At 44.0% G+C, this 16,512-nt stretch overlaps 1 long non-coding RNA gene across 1 annotated transcript; it reads left to right on the top strand.

Annotated features, from left to right (window-relative positions):
- Positions 1-13,279: 13,279 nt before the first annotated feature.
- LOC149015677 (uncharacterized) lies at positions 13,280-16,019 on the top strand. Its single transcript, XR_016173515.1, has 3 exons — positions 13,280-13,724; positions 13,810-15,544; positions 15,659-16,019. It is a non-coding gene; the product is annotated as an uncharacterized LOC149015677 (long non-coding RNA).
- Positions 16,020-16,512: the final 493 nt, after the last annotated feature.

The following is a 16,512-nucleotide window of genomic DNA, read 5'->3' as shown; positions in this document are numbered from 1 at the left end:
CATCTACAATCCCTTCACGAATTAAACGAAGATGAGTTGGGAAAAATCACAATCGAAAAACTTTTCATTGTTTGAGCAAAATGGAATAAAAGAATGTGGATAATTTTGGCAACACTTCTTGGAATCCACATCCAAGCGTCCACCCACTGAACCCCCACAGAAATAGGGTCCCCTGACTCTAAAGCAAACATATTGAAGGAAAAAAATTCAAGTGATTAAACATGATGAGAAGCAGAAGATCATCAATGGAAGGACTACTACTGTAGCAGAGTCGATAGATGATGATGCAAGTTTGTTTCTAGTAATGGGAAAAATGAAACCAAAGTAATAGCCAGTTTCACGATAAAGGTCAAGAAGATGATGTTACCATGTGATATGGAGAGTTTATGATCAGACCGGGTTCATACCTGGTCCGACCCTCAACCCCGGTCGAGACGGAGAAAACCGAATCGCTCCCGAGCGAACCGGATCTGGAAGATGGCTTGCTGAAGAAGAAAGCTTATTCGGCTGCAAGCGCGCCCTAATCTTACTTATGGATTAGGGTAATCACCCTGATGATGGCAGACTCAAACTGACGGCTGCAGATAATCATTATCGAAGGGATAACCATCGCTTAACCTAATGGTTATCTCAGGAGTCCTCTACTAGCCCAAACTAGTAGAAGTCTATCGCTCAACGGATCTAACTGATAAGATCCAACGACTACCTGAAGAAGGCTCAAGTGCATCCAACGAAGGAGATTCGAAGGTACACTCTATATAAACCTCACTACCATACAAGGTGAGGGACGGATCAATCGATCGAAAAGAATACTATCTGAGACTCAGGTTCAGATACATACTGATAGACCTAAACTATCAGCGATCTGCTATCTAGATCACCTTTCCCGGTTCTTCATTCTTTAGCTCGTGCTTCTAGCAGAGCCGTTTGTGATTAAGTTCATCAATCGACTTAGCCTTCGGAGGTGGACTCCCGACCCCGCCGGTCGGGCCACATCCGACGCTTTCGTTTTGCAGGACATCACGTGGAGATCCAAGGGCTGAGCAGATTTTGGACGCATCAATTGGCGCCGTCTGTGGGAAACGACTTGAAAAGCCATGGTGACTAGATCAGCAGCCGCTGCACAATGCAATTCCGGTGTCAGATACCTGGAGTGAATAATCCAGATATTCCCCAGGAAAGCCAAAATCCTATCGAAGTGGATGATGGCCAGGGAGGACGTAATCCTCCTCCTGATAAAATCCAAGATCAATTGGATCAGATAAAGATTCAACTCTTGGAGGTGAGCCAAGCACTCCGCATGCTCACCAGACGAGTGGTTTTACCACAAGAGCCTGATCAACGCGATTCAGGGAGACGTGCATTCCCACGTGACCAGAGAATGGCTGAAGACCGGAATGTTGATCAGAATTTCCATGAAGAAGACCCGACTTCGGAGGATCGATGATCAATCGAGGCGAGGCGATCGGTTCGACAGACCGCAAGAGAGTACAACTGATTCAAACACAAGGTTGGATACAGGGGTAAGAACTCACTCACCCATTGCCAGAAGAACCGTTCGTGATGATCGAGCAGTTCGTGACGAGAGGAATGCTCGGGAAGGACAGGCTGTTCGTGATGATCGAGTAGCACGAGATGATCGTGTTAATCGAGGTCGTGATCATATTGCTGAGGATCACCCGACCCAGATTGGTCGAGAATTGGCCAACATCAATGAGAAATTAGGGCAGTTGGCTAAGGGAAGAATAACTGAGGATATTTACTCAGTCATTCGGAAGACCCCTTTTGCTGAGCCAATTGCGGGATATCGGTTTCCCCATAACTTCCGTTTGCCTACCTTCCCAACATTCGATGGCTCGGAGATCCAACAGCTCACATCGGCTATTACCAACAGTACCATGGCGGTTTCGTGTAATTTCGATGAAATTTTATGCGGTGGTTTTTGGTTCATCTCTAATCGGAGCAAGCACAAAAGTGGTTTTGAACCTCCCCTCGGAAGGATCTTAAACTTTGACGAATTGGCGCGCCAATTCATAGGGCGATTCCAGAGTGGGATACAGGTCAAGAAAACGGAAGAAACCTTGTTCTATGTCAAACAAGGAAAGAGCGAATCGATCAGAGAGTTTCGAAAAGATTCAACAAGGTGACGATGGAGATAGAAAACTTGGATGAACAAGTAGCCAGAACCGCTCTATTCACAGGACTCACTAATCGAAAACTCCTGGAGTTATTACTACGGGATATACCCGCGACTTATGCTTGAGTTGGTACGAGAGATGCCGAAGCAAGCTGAAGTCATGGAGATTCTAGATGCGCGCCAAGGAGATAATAAAGTCTCCAATAAGGAACAAAAGGCTCCTGAGCAGAAGCAGAAGCCAAAGAGAAATGTTCGCGATCGGCTTGGAAAATCTCAGCCTTGGCGCCAAAGATCCCCCGGTAAAAGTGAGTACACTCCATTGAATGCTCCTCGGGCTGATATTTTGAATATCCTCAAAAGAAAAAATATTTTAAAGTGGCCGCCTAAAATTCTTTTGAAACCCGGAGAGCAGCGGGATCGGGAAAAGTATTGCCGATTCCACAAGGACTATGGTCATTATACTAATGATCGTCGTCATCTCGAAGGCGGATATTGAGAGATTGATATCTCGGGGACATCTGTCCGATTTTGTTAGCAGGAGAAGGGAGGAGCCACGTGGGCCACGTGCGGCTGCTCCAAAAAGGAATCGTTCGGTTAGTTCAGAACGGTCGAGGGAGGCCCCGAAGTCTAAAAAAGGCAAGGAGGTGATTGAAGTTGCTACTCGGTCACCGATCCTTACCATCTTCGGGGGACCAGAGCCCGAATCATTCCGGAGTCTGAAAACAAAATCCAAGTTTGTTGGAGCCGGAGAGGCGCAGAAGCGGAAGAAGCTGAATGGTGAAGATTCTATCACCTTTAGCGAGGAAGACGAAAGAGACGTTTGTTTACCTCATGATGATGTTATAGTCATCAAGGTAGAGATTGCACGGCGGGAAGTGCATAGAGTATTGATTGATACAGGGTCTGCAGCTGACCTAATTTCCTACGAAGTGTATCAAAAATTGAAGGTGGATCAGGACTTGATGAAACCTTCATCTACACACCTATATGGCTTTGCGGGGTCATCTGCAGTAGCGGAAGGATCGGTTCGATTGGATCTGGTCCATTGGAAGTTTTCCTAAGGAAACAACTGTCCAAATCAATTTTTTGGTGGTTCGAGAACTACCAGCCTATAATATGATTCTCGGGCGACCATCTTTATCCAAGATAGGTGCTATTGTTTCGACAAAATACCACGAAGATAAAATTCCCGATCGATATGAGAATTGGTCAAGTCTCCTCGACTCGAAGATCTCTCGGCGGTGTTATGTTGCCTATTTAAAAGACAAGGCAAGGAAGGTTACTGCCCTCCCCATAGAAGTTCGAGATGATCGGGAAGAGATAGAGATGCAAAGGCCCGAACCAGTGGAGAAACTGGAGCAAATCCAGCTGCGTACCAAAGACGAGAAAAAGATTACTTATATCGGGTGCTGAACAGTGGAAGAGTTTAAAGATGAGTTGAAGTTATTTCTTCAACAGAATAAGGATGTATTCGCATGGTCCACGAGGACATGCCGGGATCGATCGGGCCATTGCAGAGCACAAACTCTGGATAGACTCTAAGGCGAAACCAGTGATACAGAAAAGAAGAAATTTCTCTATTGAAAAGTATGAAGCCGTTCGAAGCGAAGTTGAAAAACTTAAGAATTCTGGTTTCATAGAACCAATCGAGTGCCCAACTTGGTTGGCCAACGTGGTGATGGTGAAAAAGACGAATGGGAAGTGGAGGATGTGTACAGACTACACAGATCTAAACAAAGCTTGCCCAAAAGATTGCTACCCGTTGCCTCGGATTGACCTCTTGATAGATGCGACGGCAGGATATGAAACTTTAAGTTTCATGGATGCCTACTCAGGGTATAATCAGATCCTTATGAATAAGGAGGATGAGAAGTATACGGCTTTCATGACTGATTGTGAGAGCTATTATTACAAGGTCATGCCTTTTGGCCTGAAGAATGCAGGAGCAACATATCAGAGGGCCGTCAACAAGATTTTCAAAGAACTGATAGGAAAGAATGTTGAAGCTTATGTTGACGACATGCTAGTAAAAAGCTTTACAAAAGCAAATCATATTGCAGATTTGATTGAGGTTTTCTTAGTACTGCGGAAACATCAAATGAAGTTAAACCCAGAAAAATGTGCCTTTGGAGTCTCCTCGGGCAAATTTTTGGGTTTCATGGTATCACAGAGGGGAATTGAGGCTAATCCTGCCAAAATACAAGCTCTGATTGATATGGAGGCTCCCAAAATCGTTCGGGATGTACAATGTTTGACAGGGAGAGTTGCTGCTTTGAATCGATTTATCTCCAAGTCTGGAGAAAAATGTTTGCCTTTCTTCAAGGCACTTAAAGACCTGAAGGGCAGTAAGGAAGCAAAGTGGACTGAGGAGTGCCAGAAAGCTTTCGAGGAATTAAAAGAAGCACTTGGACAACCACCGATCCTGTCCAGGCCAGAGAAGGGGGAAATATTACAACTATATCTAGCGACGTCCCTTTCGGCGGTCAGTGCAGTACTTGTTTGGGAGAAAGATAAAAGACAGTGGCCGATTTACTATGTAAGCCACGTGTTGCTAGATGTGGAGACGAGATATTCGCAAATTGAAAAGCAGTGCTCTCGGCTCTCATGATGGCCGCCGAGAAGCTAAGGCCATATTTTCGTGCTCATCCAATTGAGGTATTTACAACTTTTCCTCTTAGTAAAGTTCTTAACAAACCCGATTTGTCCGGAAGGATGGTGTCCTGGTCGGTTGAGCTCGGTGAGTTCCAAGTGAGCTTTAAGCCCGTAACCGCAATCAAGGCTCGGGCATTAGCCGACTTTGTAGTAGAAACTACCGCACCTGGGGAGCCCACCATTGAGGATCCCATTATACCAACCACTTGGGAGGTATATGTGGATGGTTCGAGTAATAAAGATGGAGCAGCGCTGGAATTCTATTAAAAAGTCCAGCAGGATTTATTATTCGATATGCTTTGAGATTCGCATTTGATGCAAGTAATAACGAAGCGGAATATGAGGCCCTGATAGTAGGACTTCGGTTGTCAAAAGCATTAGCTATTGCAGATGTTACTATTTATAGTGACTCTCGACTTATAGTCAACCAAGTCCAGGGGGGAGTATGGCATTAAAGAACCACGCTTGCAAAAATATCGGGAGATAGTGCGGGCATTTCAAAACCAATTTCGGAATTTGAAGATATCTCGGATTTCGAGGAATGAAAATTCAGTGGCGAGATGAGCTATCCCGACTAGCCAATGCCAAGGAAAAGAATCTAGACCCTTCGGTCTACATTGAAGAGATAACTTTTCCAAGTTATCATGAGAAAGAAATTTCTTATATTGAAGCGAGAATGTTGCTTTGGATGGATCCAATAATCAAGTATCTAAGGGATGACAAATTACCCAAGGATCCAAGAGAGGCAAGGTTGATCAAGATTAGATCAGCTAGATTTGTCATTCGGAATGGGAGACTATACAAAAGATCTTATGTTGGACCCCTTATGAGATGTATAGGCCCCGAAGGAGCAAAATCAGCTTTGGCTGAAGTTCATGAAGGAATTTGTGGAGCTCACATGGGTGGCCGAGCCCTGGCCCACAAAATTCTAAGACTTGGGTTATATTGGCCTAAGGTCCAAGAGGCTGCTATGGACTACGTTCGTCGATGTGGTAACTGTCAAATTCATGCTACAAGATCGAAGCGCCCGGCGGAAACTATGACTTCAATTCTAAATCCCATTCCCTTTGCAATGTGGGGAATTGATATCATGGGCAAATTCACCAAGGCATCAAGCGGACGGGAATATCGATAGTAGCAATTGATTACTTCACAAAATGGGTAGAAACCGAGTCATCGGGCGACAATTATCGAGAAAAAGTGGAGAAATTTGTGCTTGAATCAATCATATATCGCTTTGGGATTCCAAAGATTATTGTCACCTGACCATGGTACTCGGTTCGACTGTCCACAATTTGAGCAATTCTGTGGAACATAAATGATCGAGCATCGTATGTCCTCGGTGGCATACCCCCAAAGCAATGGCCAGGTAGAGGTTACTAACCGAACGCTACTGGAAGGAATAAAGAGAAGACTCGAAGTTGACAAAGCTTCTTGGGTCGAAGAACTACATAATGTACTGTGGGCTTATAGAACTACGGTTCGAACACCCACAGGAGAAACTCCATTCAGGTTGGCATATGGATCCGAAGCATTGGCACCATTGGAGATAATGGCGGGGACGTTACGGGATTGTGAATTCGAGGAAAAAGCAAATGAACAAGGACTGCTTGATAGTCTTGATTTGTTGGACGAAGTTCGGGCAAAGGCAATAGCACGAACTCAACATTATCAAAGAAGGATAGCGTCTCATTATAATACTCGAGTGAAGAATCGTCGGTACTTAGCCGGAGATCTGGTGTTGAGAAACACCCTAGCTTCCGACCCGCGTCACCAAAGAAAGTTGGACCCTTCCTGGGAAGGACCTTATATGGTTGTGAAACCGGTCGGTTCAGGAGCTTACAAGTTGAAGAACATCGATTCCCAGAAAGAGTTGGATCGTTCGTGGAATGCTAGGCATCTCAAAAAGTTTTATCCTTGAGGATGATTTCAATTTTGTTCGCGATGTAATCATTTTCAACTCAATCAATGCAATTTTTGGCTTTCAACAAACTATCTTTTGATTGGGGGGCATCATACACCACATTCAAGAACAACATCCAACTATAAGGCATCGGATGAAAATTCGTATGGGTCCTTCAACACTTCAACACTTATGGAAATTTTTCGAACTTTCTTAAGTCGGGGCATCGGATGAAAATCCGAGTGAGTTCCTTTTGCAAGGCGTCGGTTTGAAACCCGAGTGAGTTCCTTCGAGACTTATTGAATTTTTGAATTATCCTTAAGTAAAGGCATCGGTTTAAAACCCGAGTGAGTTCCTTCTCAGACTTATTGTATTTCTCCGGAAATCCTTAAGTAAAGGCATCGGTTTAAAACCCGAGTGAGTTCCTTCTCAGACTTATTGTATTTCTCCGGAAATCCTTAAGTAAAGGCATTGGTTTAAAACCCGAGTGAATTCCTTCTCAGACTTATTGTATTTCTCCGGAAATCCTTAAGTAAAGGCATTGTTTCAGACAACTAAGACCTAATACAACGGCGATTCAAGTGGCTAGCAAAGTTCAAGATAAAGTAATTTCTTATTTCTTCAAAAGATCCAAAGAGGCCAAGTATCAAAACAATTACAAGAGCTGGATACAATCTTCGATCAAAGAAGAAAGTCATTACAGGTGACTGTTAACAAGTTATACAAGATCGACGCGACTTTGCTAGAACAAACATATGAGTCAACCATTGGTGGGGATACAAGGAAAAGAAGAGAAGAAATGAGGATTACAAAAATATTTCGGTATGCATAAAATCCTCCGCAATTTCATACTCTTTGTCCAGCTTGTCCAGGAGAAGAATGGTCCTCGACCAAACTCGCATTCGAGACAAGCTCGTCATAATTGACTTCTTCTAGCGGAGAATAAACGGAGGAGAATCTTCCGGATATTGCATAATATCTGAATCGGAAGGTGGAGGATCAATCTTATCCTTGGTCCAGTCGGGAGGAGGAATACCCAGTGTCGGTAAATACTTCAGGATGGCAACAAAGACCTGTAGGGAGTCGTATCAAAATGAGGATCCCTCCTTAATATTGATTCCCATACTTCGTTCTCACCATCTCGGACGCCTGCAAGTTATAAGCATTCAACATATCAACAAAGGGCTTACTTGTGTAAATACTTGAAGACGCAGCTCTGCGAACATCAGTTGGAAGGGATTCGGGCAAAGGAACGACAGCTTGCCTTTCGGGTAACGTTTCGGATCCTTTGGCTCTTGACTTTCCAACTGCTCGCTCCGATCGCCGGATCTTCTCCCCGGCATCATCCAAGTCCGACCGAAGACGACCAATCATCGGATTTTTTTCTCCCGCCACCTCCCAAGCTAGATTCCGAAGGCGAGCAATCTCAACATCTTTAGCTTCAGAGATTTCCCGAAGCCTAGAAACTTCATTGCTCAACCTACCGAGTCTAGTAATGCTGCTTCCACTTGGTTGTGGAAGTTACCAAGCAAGACTCCCGCAAACAACTTCCGGGTTAGCGAGGAGCAGAAAAGTAATTTTTCAAAATCGGAGGATAATGAAAAAAGACTTACATCACCAAAGTGACTTCGTAAAGACTTCATCTGGAAGTTTGGAAAGAACCGAGCTCTCGGAAGTCATTCGAGCAGCAAGACACCATTCCAACGCTCTGTCAAACTCGTTTGACACTAATTCAAGCGAAGGATGAGAAGGATGAACTACACCAAGAGAAGGATGAGCTTCATCACTTGTCACCCGACGGCGCTTCCTAGTGGCAAAATCCTCCAACTCGAAGGAGAGGAGGAGGATGCCAAACAAGCACTAGAGTTAGAAATAGGAGCAGCAGCACTGCTGGGACCACACCTTCATCGGGACGCCAACATAGTTGCCTCGGATGCCCGAAGAGTCTCCTTCGGGGGTGCACCAACAAGGCTCACCAACAGGCTCACCAGCAGGATCACCAGCAGCACCATCGGCAACGGAGTGATCAAGATCTTCCTGGGAAAGAGGAGCGATCACTTCGGGCAAAGGAGGCGCAGGGACGGCATCAATAGAAACTGCGGGAATCTGACTTGAAGAACCAACAAACTAAACCCCAAGTATCACTACTGTGCCGTTTACTCAGGGTGGAAGTGGGGAAAGAGATGAGTAATCAAAAAACTCACTTGTTCAGAAGTTGATAGAGCTGTTGTTGGAGTACGAGGAATACGGAGGCAGGCCGAAGGACGAAAGGTCGCTTTGGCACTTTAGCAAATCTAACTTGCAGAAGTTAGGATAGATGGAGAGTACCCACGAAGGCTTTAAATAGCCCCAGGTATAAGACGACGGTTGAAGGCTAAGGACAACCGACGACCTATATCGAAATGACGCTTCGAAATCTGCAAAAAGCAAGATCAACGGTCGAAGGGATGCCACATGGAAACATATGGAAACGAGCACCTGATGCAGAGATACCTCCAATCGTCGCACCGCCATTAAAATAACGGATGTATTTCCGATTCATTGGAAACAGTGAATGGTATACAAAAGCAGGAAAACGTTTGAACTTCGCAGAAGGGAAACGTGCGGACTTTGCAATAAATGAAGTAGTGGGGAAGATTAATGCATCTTCCCGAAACGCATCTTCACAATATTTCTACAAGATTATTATTCGGCGAGGAATGAAAAGTTAAGTGATAAGTTTTATCATTAATACTTTGATATTCAAGGCAAGATTTCGGCAGGAGACGGGGAAATTTAGAGGCCAACATGAAAAAAGAAATGTCTATCCATTAAATTGAGGGTAAATCTTTACAAAAGGACAACTCCCTAAGCCTTTTCTTCTTTGTTGCCCGAGGGACCCTGGTCGGGAGGACTTTTCTCAGGACCATGAGAAGAGCCTTCCTCAAGAGTGGCATCGGCTGAATCCTCTACAACAACAACTTGAGACTCGGCTTGCGATTTCTCCTCTGGAAGTGCCGGCTCGTCATTCAGGTATGCCTCATATTGAGGGTCAGCTGGAAAATGATCATCTTCTTCCTGGGCCCAGTCCGGGAGATCCATACCAACTTTCCCGAAGACCTCTTGGTGGCATACCTCACGAAAAGAAGCAGTGTCGAAGTCAGGGATCGTTCCAAGGATTTGCTCCCAAACGTCGTTCTGCCCCATGCGATAAGCTTGAATGTGGTAGAGACCTAGCAACTCGGAGAAAGGTACGCTGTTCAAGTATTTCCGAATGCACTCCTTCCGAAGCTCTGGCTTTATATGCTCAGGCTTGCTAGGGATCGCCAACTTCAAATGTTCTTCGAACTCCCTACTTTTGATCTCAAGGCTGTCACCAAACAACGTGGCAGCTGCCTTTTGCTTCCTAGCCTCGCGCTCGGCAGCAGTGACACGAATTTTCGAAGCTTCGAGGGCTTCCTTGAGGGAGATCACTTCTTCCTCGTGCTTTTTCTGCAGCTCCACGGTAGCTGCAGTCAGCTGGTCTATTTCAGAATTGGCCTTGGCCAATTTCTCTTCACAAGTTTGCAGCAAGGAGCTGGTGCGACCAACCCGGCTCAATGCTTCCATGTGTTGATAAAAGCTCAACACAAGCATTCCCGGGAAGGCGGAAGATATCGGAAGAAGTCATAAGAAATTATGAAAACATAAGTAAGCAAGAAGACCGGTACCTTGTAGATTGACTAACAAGGGAGGTGTCATCCAGGGCTTCAAACTCCTGGCGATCATAAGGAGCAAGACTGAGGGAGCTCCATTCTGCAGCTTTCTCGGGATCCTGAGTAACTCTGTCGGTCATCTTCAGGGTCCACTGGGGGATGAAGACCTCCTCACCATCCGTCGAAGCTTTGGATTTTTTATTGGAGGGAGCATCAATTGTGTCATGCCTCCTCTTGGTTCGGGCAGAGGAAGAGACATTAGCCCTCTCCACCATTGGTTTCTTCCCTTTACCCGAAGCATCAGCTACGGGCCCGATATTCTGATACCCCTATAAGAGGGGTCGGGAGAGGGAAGAGAAGCCTATTGATCTACGGTCAAGACCCCGGGCGATCGTTGCTCGGCTGTCACAACGGCCCTAGCGGCCTTCACCCTGCAGCTTTCAGGGGTTCATTCGGGAGGCACCGCAAAGAAGAAGGACAAGAGTCGGAATTCAAAACATATCACTTCAGTCAAATCAAAAGATGATGGTTAGAAGCTCACAATGAGCCAAGCCCCAAGATTGAAGGATGGAGTTACACTCCACTTCATATCCATGTATCTCTTGATACCACGGAATGGATTTGATCTTCCCGATGGCCGCCTCGTCTTCTCCGGGATAAGGGAAGGCCCCGGTTACTCTCGGACGAAGAAGTAAACCTCCTCCGGGTGGTTGGGAAGTTAAGATCTGATGGAGGCGCTCGACGAAAAAAGTATCGTTCGCGCCATCTTTTGTGGTTAGAAGGGCAAGTTCCTTTGACAAGGATGCTGCCCCTCCAATCAAGTTCAGCCTTATTGCGTTTGGAAAGAAAGACCCATCCGGGAGGATGGGAGATAGAAAGAACATGAAAATGTACAAAAAGAGAAAGAGATGGCGTAATGCCAAGCTCAAAACACAAACCCAAGAAGCCGACGATGAGACGCCAGCTATTGGGGAGGAGCATTCCGGGACAAATGTTCCGATGATTCAAAACTCATGGAGAACAAAGGATTAAAAAAGGGAAAGCGAACCCCGCTTTCCAGTGCATCTATATACGAGAGAAAATTCACCCGAAAGGGGTGAATCAACCCTCTCATCGGGGGTGGGGAGCCCTAACTCGATATGAGGAAGGAAGATCAAAATCTTGGACAGTTGAAAGAAGGGTTTCCTCATTGTAAATGGAGGGAACAGAGCAGTGTCCACCATTGGACCCGGAGGTTTGAGGCTGCCTAGAAGACTCGACAATCTTGGAAGATCCAGACTCGAGAAGGACGGGGAGAAGTTTCGGTTTTTCTTTCAAAACCTTTTTGAGAAACTTCAGTGAACTCCCTGCCAGAGGACGCTTAGGGTTTTGTTATCACTATCCGACTGTTCGGGAGCAGGAGAAGCAAAAGCATCACCGCTATTACCAACATGGGGTACTAAAGAAGCCCTATCGTCCGCCATTACTCGTTTCAAGAAACTACAAAAGGAAAAAGACCAAGAAACTTACCGATTCGGTGAGACGGAAGCTTGAGAGCGGAGGAAGGCGCAAGGCGACAACAAAGGTTCAAATTCCAGACAGGGAAGAATGAAACCTACGAAGACAACGAACCGCTTTTAAAACTCCCGCACGAGTGTTCTGGAATTTGAACGATCGAGATTGATTCAAAATCAACGATCAAGATTGAAAGACGTTTTGAAAGTTTGAACTCACGAATCCGAAATAGGAGTTCGGAAACCGTCGCTTGGATGACGTGAGCCACGACAGATCAACTGCAACGAGATATGTGGCCTTACACTCACAACGCTCGAGGAAAAGTGACCACCGCATTAAATGTGATATGACATTTAATGAAGCACGCAGAGATCATCACCTGACGACGAACCCAGTTAAAAACCAAGCCCTCGGGATTGACCGAACGCTTGGTCTCGGGGGCTCGTGATATGGAGAGTTTATGATCAGACCGGGTTCATACCTGGTCCGACCCTCGACCCCGGTCGAGATGGAGAAAACCGAATCGCTCCCGAGCGAACCGGATCCGGAAGATGGCTTGTCGAAGAAGAAAGCTTATTCGGCTGCAAGCGCGCCCTAATCTTACTTATGGATTAGGGTAATCACCCCGATGATGGCAGACTCAAACTGACGGCTGCGGATAATCATTATCGAAGGGATAACCATCGCTTAACCTAACGGTTATCTCAGGAGTCCTCTACTAGCCCAAACTAGTAGAAGTCTATCGCTTAACGGATTTAACTGATAAGATCCAACGACTACCCGAAGAAGGCTCAAGTGCATCCAACGAAGGAGATTCGAAGGTACACTCTATATAAACCTCACTACCATACAAGGTGAGGGACGGATCAATCGATCGAAAAGAATACTATCTAAGACTCAGGTTCAGATACATACTGATAGACCTAAACTATCAGCGATCTGCTATCTAGATCACCTTTCCCAGTTCTTCATTCTTTAGCTCTGTGCTTCTAGCAGAGCCGTTTGTGATTAAGTTCATCAACTGACTTAGCCTTCGGAGGTGGACTCCCGACCCCAGCGGTCGGGCCACATCTGACGCTTTCGTTTTGCAGGACATCACGTGGAGATCCAAGGGCTGAGCAGATTTTGGACGCATCACCATGCTTGGACCATCTTTGTGGTTAGCGAAGATGAGAAGGGTGTTGAAAGTAGTGACTATGTCTCCTTGGCTTCCAACAATGTTGAGTTCTACTACTGCAAACAAAGATGAGGAAGGTGTACAAGTGATAAATGGGCCTCTCCAACCGATTTTGCTTCAGTCCAGCGCTTTAAATGCGCTGGACGATTCAGCCAGCCGTTGGATGCTTTCCAACTGATTGTGGCCGTTGAGCGAAAACTAAGCAGTTAAGTGGGTTTTGTCACCAAACCAGCTAACGAACCGAACCGAACCGAACCGCTGGGCCAGACGAACCAACACATATATTTTTCAAAATCGTTTGAAAATACAAAATGGGCGCGTGAATCCTCATTTTGTCTTCTACGACTGGTTTTCGAAGAAGAAGCTCCGATGATGCAAATGCTGATTTCTCTTTCTACCCTGATCTCCCATGATTCTTTCATGTCGTTTCTTCCATTTCTGTTGCAGAAACAAATTGAAGAAAACTGTGCCCGAGGAAAAAGAGCCCCAACCTCAACCCATTTGACGACTCTGCAAATCGATAACTCTCCTTTGAATCCTGTCTAATCTCTGGCTCTTCTTCTCTCTCGTACTATCTCAGTTTCTCTCTTCAACTCTAGCGTCTCCTCCATCATTGATGGGTTGTTGATGCTCCACTTTCAGGCCGCCATATCGGTGCCAGAGATGGCAAGTTTGCCCTATTTGCAAGTGAGGATGAAGGCTAGCCCAAATCGGTACGTATAATTCAAGGATAATATCTCAGACTGATTTTATTTCACTTCCTTCTTTGTAGGGATTTGATTTTATCCGGAGATAAAAGCTTCAGAGGCCATTTGCTGCTCTACGACTGTTGAAGTAGAGGAGGTTTGCTTCTTGGGTGAGTTCTAACCTTAACCTAAAACTGTAGCTTAGTTTTTCCCACTGAACGGTAATACAAAATCAACTCGTGAGGACTCTACAGGGAGAGAGTGAACAAATGCTCCATCACCAGATTGTGTCTATTAATGTTTGAAAATATGTCTATGAGAATTTTGCTAGGAAGGATCCACCTTGTGGTTCAATAAAGCTGTAAGGATAGGGCCTTATTAGTTTTACACAATCAACCTTTGGTTCTTCCATTCAGCTTATCTCAATGCTTATCCTCTTGGACATTTTCAAAATGATTATTTTCATGACAAACATGTTTTTTTTTTTTTGGTGTATTCTCATGACAAACATGTTTGTATTTATCCAATGATTAAAACTCTCAATTCAGTTTTCCCCCCCTTCTGAGTCTGCTATTTTTGGTTTACTTTTTGTACCCACAATTGTTGTATGGTAAAATTGGGGATCTGTGACAATCTTAAGGGGGGAAAAAAGGGTCTAGGATTGGTGGTTGTGGCAGCAGAGCAGTAGTAGTATAGTAGAGGTGGATGTGGAGTGAAGGTTATGTTTTATCATGATTTTGTACATTTTTGCTTTTAAGTCTATGTTTTTCATTTGGGAGTTTCTTTAATAGTGTTTTTCCCCCTCCCATTCAGTCCATTTTGGAAAAATAAAAATAAACCTGACGTATGTACATGCTCTGTTTCAAAAAACACAAGAAAATCAGTAAAAAATAAAATTCCCTTTCAATTGTTGCTATGCGTATCTCATGTAGGACAAGTGGACAACCCTAGGAAGTAGGGTGTTCTATAAGGAATGGGATCCAAACTACCTAAGACACTAGGAGAGGGGGGGGGTTTCCTTTTTTTCTCTCTTTTTTACGTTGTTGGCATCTCAAAATGGTTGTTCTTGACTGCATGATTTGCTCCATAAAGTTCCTTCAGTTTCTGTTTGGCATTTCCTCTAAATTTGTCTTAGGATCTGATGGCAAAAAGTTGATGAGAAAACAGCTTGGAATTCATGTATGCGAGGAAGATCTCAGATTAAATGTTCAAGTAACTTTAAGGAAATAGGTAATTCAAATTGCAAATCTCTAACATTGGTTCTAAAGGGAAGGCCCTCTATTGCAGTTTTACTGATGTAGTAATATCACATGGCATGCTTGTGACTAAATAAAGCTGATGTACTTCATAGAAAATTTGAATTCATTATAGCTGGATCCTTGACTTATCTTTGATAATTCTGTTTTTCCTCTTCAGAATATGTATGGTGGAAATTCTACCTTGAAAGGTGGTGGTGTACTTTCTATAGCAGTTCCAGGGGAACTTGCTGGCCTTCATAAAGCTTGGAAACAACATGGGAGGCTTCCATGGAAAAGGCTAGTAATGCCATGTGAAAATCTTGCACAGAAAGGGTTCAAGATATATCTCCATTTCTCTACATGCAAATGAATAAATCAATATCAAGGGCCTTAGCAATATTTTCACATCAAATGGAAACCTACTGCAGCCAGGAGTTATATGCCACAACAGAAAACTAGCACAGACATTAAAAGCAATTTCAAGATATGGTCCGGATGCATTCTATAATGGTTCTGTTGGCCACAGTTTAGTTAGAGATTTTCAGAAGTTTGGAGGAATACTGACTATGCAAGACCTGGAAAAGTATAAGTTAGAGTGAAATAAAAAAGAAAAAAAAAAAGCAATTAAAAATGAGTTTCAGTTATTTAATTTCATTCTTTTTGTGGTATTGATCCTGGTGCAATACATTACTTGCAGGTTTCCGTGGTTCAAGACCGACTCTTGCATCATTTGGTATCAAAGCTAAGGAGAAGTGGTTCATGACAAAAAGTTGTTGCATTCTACTTGAAGATTTCGTCATGCAAGTCAGATTCTGCATCTCTACCAAGCTCGAGGATGAGTTCAAGACTTCAAGGGTATAGGTCTAAACATGAAGAAAAAGACCATACACTAGTCATGTAAGCCGTGTGTCACATATTTGCGTTATATAGGGATGCTTTTGTAGAATGTCATGTGGGTCCATCAAATGGAGAAAGATCATATCCTATTGCTGTCAAAGTTTAGTTTCTAATTTCAATTTGTGACCATTTTATTTTGTTCCTTATGATAGAAACTTCTATTCTGATATGAAGCAGCTAGGTTTTATAAGAAGTTTTTTTTTTTTTTTTGGTGGTGTGAGGGGGGGGGGGGATAGTTTTTATGAATTAGTTGTTTCTGTTTCAGGACTCTTTATTTTTTTCCTTAGCTTTTATGTTTTCCATTCATATATAACAGAAAAACAGCGTGGGGAAAAAGAAAACGCTCATATGGCTTTTTGTATGGATGCTTTGTTTGATCATATATATTTTGGTGGCAAAATTTTTTGTATGATTTTCTTGGAAATGTAATGATACATTTGAATAATAGAAAGTCATATTTTGTATCCATTAATTCTTATCGTTATTTGATCTTATATCCATCTTAAAATGTAGCCATCACACAGGGTCATGATACAGAAGTTGGGAAGTTCTGAGCCAACAAAATATGTCTTCATGCAGTATGTAGACCAAATGATGGGTCTCTTTTTGAGGGTCTTTGCTTGCAGAAGTGCCACAGCTATATAAATATTTGGA

This window comes from Hakea prostrata, chromosome 5, assembly GCF_041222555.1.
Source record: "Hakea prostrata isolate BN-2017 chromosome 5, UWA_Hpros_2, whole genome shotgun sequence".
NCBI classification, from domain to species: Eukaryota; Viridiplantae; Streptophyta; class Magnoliopsida; order Proteales; family Proteaceae; genus Hakea; species Hakea prostrata.
This window is presented reverse-complemented; position numbering and strand designations above follow the sequence as displayed.